General features: G+C 30.6%; 1 protein-coding gene across 2 annotated transcripts in view; it reads left to right on the top strand.

Moving 5' to 3' along the window:
- The first annotated feature begins 3,328 nt into the window (after window positions 1-3,328).
- Window positions 3,329-5,898, top strand: part of LOC106871094 (mucin-5AC) — a 33,901-nt gene continuing 31,331 nt past the window's right edge. The window contains exon 1 of one of the 2 annotated variants that reach the window (XM_014917390.2): window positions 3,329-3,470. The gene's annotated coding sequence lies outside the window, so the exon portion shown is untranslated. Of the gene's footprint in view, window positions 3,471-3,504; window positions 3,655-5,898 lie in introns of those variants that run through there. The other variant, XM_014917391.2, reaches the window with a different exon arrangement.

The raw sequence follows: 5,898 nt of genomic DNA, 5'->3' as shown, positions 1-5,898 counted from the left end.
TATATATATATGCTTGTATGTGTGCGTGAATATATAAATAATGTACTGTTGTGTTTCAATCATTGGATTACAGCCATGACCTTGAAGGGTTTAGCCGATCAAATCGACTCCTGTAATTATATTCTAAAACTTGATACTTATACTGTCGATGTCTTTTCGCTGAAGCGCTACGTTATGGGGATGCAAACTAACTAATTCCGGTTGTGAAGTGGTAAGACAAAAAATTCACAACCACACGCACTCATATACAAACAAACGTTTCATATAAACATGCGAGCATAAAAAGATGCACACATATACACACGCATACTCATACATACACGAACGTACATCTCAGAACGCCATACTTGTATTTTAAATCAATTCTAATTTCGGATGTTTTTATATAAATATCCCTTCTTAACTTCATAATTTTATAATAGTAAAACAAAATTTATGTTATAGTATTTCCTTATAATATGATTTATAAAACATTATCATTGCCAATGATAATCATGAACTTGGTATTGTTTAAAAACATATTTTATTTCACTTTATGTTTTTTTGTGGAAGATTCAGGAAGTTAACTCGGAGAATGCGCAGTCATTCCGGAAATCTACGAACACGAGGTCTTTCAAATAAATTGTTTAGCTGATAACTATTATCTTTGATTTATGCATTAAATAAGACCGAAATTACACTTAAAAAATAGACAAGGGTTCTATTATAAAATAGTCAGTGATTAACTTAATGTTAGGCGCGTACTGTTTTGGAAACCAAGGGCTAGTGTCTTTAAACTTGTAAAATGTGCCGTCATCTTTCGTTTCATACACACACACACGTACATATATGTATATACGTATGTGTGTATATGAAGGCATTTCATTGCTTGACGGAATACTGAAAAGGCTTCGATGTACGTCATTTTATAATTCATAGTTTTAGGAGGAACGGCATGAATGCCACAACAACGAACTACTCATTCTACAAATCTATTTAAAAATCAAAAGTTTATTGTTTTTTCGCTTTTCGTTAGCGAGTACCATGTTGTTGAAATAAATAAAGAAATAAAGCTAAATTTTCGCGGACCATATCCGGCGGACGGGTTTCGATTCTCTATGATGCATGCTTAATTTTTATGTTGCTAACATACAAACACCATGCAGTGTTACTGTTCTTCCTTGATTGCTCGCTACTTGTATATATATACGTAGCCTGGCCGTTGATGAAAGAAACCACTAATTGTAAAGAAAGTACGATTTGCGATATATATATATATATAGACACATACACACACACATATACAATATATATATATATATATATATATATATATACACACATATACAATATATATACATACACACACACACACAGATATATATATATATATATATATATATATAGACGGCGAGGTGGCAGAATCGTAAGCACGCCGGACAACATACTGTGCGACATTTTTTCCGGCTTTAAGTTCTGAGCCGAAATTCCGCTGTCGATGACTTTACATTTTATCCTTCCGGAGTCGATAAAATAAGAGCAAGTTGAACACTAAGGTCGATGTAATTGTCTCGCTCCTTCCCCACAAATTTCAGGCCTTGTGCATCTAACGGAGAGTATTATTTTGTTGTTGTTATATCTCTTCGTTACAAACCACAAAACTACAGAGATGTTACAACATTGCCATAATTTCAATCGCTCAGCTGAAAAGAAAAATTTTAATGAATAAATAATAATGACATCAACTTATTTTGAATTCCTTTTGTGGTTTAGTTTTCCATTTATTAGCCGTTTCACATACGTAAACACGTGTGTGTATGCACCTGAACGTGTGTACGAGAAATCGTTATTAATGTTGTTATTTATTTCTTTTTCTCTCTGTTTCGTAAATATGTTGTTTATGAGAAGAAAGCTAGAGCGGCAGCAGTAATGGAGGTTCTGCGAAGATGCAGTCTGTGTGCGCAGTCGCACTTTGTAACAGGCAACTGACTGTAGTAAATATGACGGCGACAGTGAAGGAAGAAAACTACACAAGCAGCCCCTTCGCTGCTCGTTCGATCGGCCGAAAAACAGAAAGCAGGCAAACAAAAACATTAGCTTTTTGCCTGTAACAAAAAGTCAGTGTGAACGGTCATGTGTGAATACAACAGCAACACACACACACGCGCGTACATACATATATACGTATATATATATATATATATATATATATATATATATATATATATATATATATATATATATATATATATAATAATAATAATTATTATTATTATTATTATTATTATTATTATTATCTAAAACAATGGCACATGAAATATTAAATATGTTTTTGCAATATTTTATCTAATATAACAGTAAACGATATCTTTGTTTATTCAAATATGTCTCTCTTTCTATCGGTTTATCTCTGTTTGTTATATTGTTCCTTCTTAAGATCAATCCACGCAAAACAACACCTCATACTTGTATGGTGTATTATGAAGCAATTAGTTTAATAATGCATTCGTTGTGACAGTTTATTTTATTAAATGTGCATATGGATTTAAATTATGTGTATATCTATATGCGTATACACATGTATATGCAAATATATTTATATGTATGAATAAAATTATATAAATATGTAACTATACAGATGTTTTTGTGTGTAATATGTATGTTTACTAATGTAAAAATATATGTATATGTATACAAACATATAGGTGTATACGTGTGGGTGTGTGCATATATGTGTATTGCTTAATTAAATGCTTGTACATTTGTAAATAAACTACTTTCTAACAAGCTAAAGGAATCTTATATTAATATATATATATATATATATACATGTATGTATGTATATATATATCTTATATATATTCATATATATATATAATGTACTTGTACTCACACACACACACATATATTGCATTACGTTACTATGGACGCATGTTATACGCAATACATTAATACAGATAAATGTTATGTTATACATTGATGAAAGTAAATGGTTGTTATACGTTTGACGTAAGATGGACGGAGAAAATGTTCAGCTGACGCGAGCGACACCTCACGTCCATATTTAGAAAAAGTTAAACAGGCTTATGTATTGCAGAAAATAATCTATTTCGAAACTATTTCTAAATGATTAGAAACTAAAGTTGTATTTTTTGTAAACAACATAAAATTGAGTTTATTCTAAGAAAGATAACAATTAAAATGAAAAAACAATTCTAGCAGTTTTCTAACGATCGACATTTTACTCTGTGAAAGCTATAAGGTGATACGAGCGTACCTCAACTACGACACTTGGCGGCAAAAATCTTTACTAAGGGAAGACAAATCTTTACTAAGGGGCCATACACTACGCCATTTTATTTTCTATTAAATAAGTTCATCCGCTTCTGCGTTCGAGTTAGGTTTTTTCTTCCTTATTGCTTTATCACAGAGGGAAATTTACCGATTTCAAATACAGCTGAAGGACTCGACTATTTGTTTTGTGCAATGAGGTAAGAGTTGTTGTTTTCGCGAGAATTTAAGAGAATTTTGGTGCAAAAGTCTTGCATCGTTTGCGCCGTTTGGCATACGCCATTTTCCTGCGGACATGTGTGGCTTCGTGCAGGAACAGATAGAGGGCGTTAGTTTAGTAATGGTTCCAGCCATACAGTTGGAGTGAAACCGACAACACAACAGGTATCACTTGTACTTTTCATAATTACCAGTTATATATTTTGCAACCACGATAAATTTGCTTTATACATATATATATATATATATATACACATACATAGATCTTCTGTGTATGCATATATATATATATATATATATATATATATATATATATATATATATAAATCTGTGTATGTATGTATATATATATATATGAAATTGTCTGCGTGTGTATATATATAAAATTATATACACGAATATAGTGTGCCTGTATGTTTGTCTATGTGCACATAGACATGCATGTATATATATATGTATACACACGCACGCATGCGTGTATATATATATATACACACGCATGTTTATATACACACACACATGTATGTGTATATATATATGTGTGTGTGTGTAATTACATGTGTTTGTAATACACATCTTATATAGCAACATAGTTTGGTGTGTGTTGTTAGACAGTGAAGTCTAAATTTTTTCTCAGCCTTTAATTAGAATTTTCAATTAGTTTTGTTCTTGAATTGTAATGCTATCTGTAGTTATTAGCTATTTCTCTTCGTATAAATTATGTGGTGTGTGTCATCAATTTTCAGATGCATTTATCATAAAATATTGCTGATTAAATTCGTTTAATTTAAAGCTGTATATTGTTGCAAAATATATGAAACCGGTTTTTGAAGCTATTTCAGTTATTTAGATAAACACCTTGTATTCAACATGAATACTGATAAAGAGTTATGCTTATCTTTTTAATAAACCTTTTTATGTTCACAAGCATGTCTATCCTTTATTCAATTTTGTCGTACCCATATTTCGTGTTATCGTCCTTTTAGCAGAAAAGGCATTAGTGTAATTAGAATAAGTCAATACCCTAATTTTCTTTGAGGAAAAAACGCAACGTTTATTTGTAATAACCTTTAAAAATGTAGTAATATTTTAGAATTATTTTTAGCACTGGTAAAGTTTCCATTCACTTTTAGTTTTGTATTTATATATATTCCGCTGTGTGTATTTCCCCACGAAACAGTCAAACCAACAAAACAAAGATCAATCGACAGATATTATAAGACTCAAATCATTGTCCAAGATTCTGTAATGTTCTTCTTCCTGTAAAATATTTTATTCGATCACTATTATTATTATTATTATTATTATTATCTTAGAAAATATTAGCGCTATTTCAATATTTCCATCCTCATTAAATTTTCTTTTAATTTCAATATTTTTGGAAATGATGCGAGGCTGCAATCTTCATTCATGACTAACAAACCTTTAATTTGTGGTTGCTGTTTATTATTATTATTGTCTTAAAGTCGTATTTAAATAATGTTTATATATATCAGTCTTTCTTCCGTATTACTCGTTCAACGTTCTTAACACGACACAATTCTCATAAAACCCTCAATTTTTCTATAATTACAGTTTTATTCGTATTAAATAAATCCCTCCTTGTATTTCCACATCTAAATAACATCTCCCTTGATATTGTCCCCTTTTCATCACTGATTTAACTTCTAAACAAAGCTAGGACGGAAAACTTTACACACAGACCAGATATTTTATCTTTTTATATCGAAATCATGTTTAAAACTATATATTTAATGAACAATTAATTATACTTTGTAATATAGTTTACATACAGTAACACATATATTACTTATATAAAGTTTTCTATAAAGTACTTAATATAATCATTTTGTCGAATTAAACGCAAATGCACACACATCCGGTGTTGACTGGAATCGTTATCTTAAAAATGGAAAATAATATTTTATAAAATAGATGCATTGCTTATAAAAACATTATCGTAATTTATTAAGAAGTTCGATAAATAAAGCCCCACGTCAGCCCTATTTGAGCAGCCCCATGATCAAAGATATCAACCACTACTATCAAAAGTATATGTTTTAGACAGTGTCGAATCATGATAGTATGGTTTCTAAGGGAGATGTGACTGACATTTCTAGCAAACCGAGCGGTTACATACAGGCTCGTTTGGCAGAATGCAGTTATAAAAGCTGGTTTTTCTTATTGTTTCATCAAAAGGTAACCAAACAGATTTGGTATATGTTAGCTTGATTGCTATTTACATTAAATAACCGACTTTTAAATTCCGTTTATTGTTTATCAACTTCCCGCTTTCAGAGAGAGAGAGAAAGGCAGTGGTCCTTGTTTTTCATGTTATTCTACATTCATTACAATTGAAAATTTAGACCAGTTTGTCCTCCTTCTAGTATATACAACCACCTTCCATTC

This window comes from Octopus bimaculoides, chromosome 2, assembly GCF_001194135.2.
Source record: "Octopus bimaculoides isolate UCB-OBI-ISO-001 chromosome 2, ASM119413v2, whole genome shotgun sequence".
Lineage (NCBI taxonomy): Eukaryota > Metazoa > Mollusca > Cephalopoda > Octopoda > Octopodidae > Octopus > Octopus bimaculoides.
Note: the sequence above shows the minus strand (reverse complement) of the source record. Positions and strands in the feature narration are given on the sequence as shown.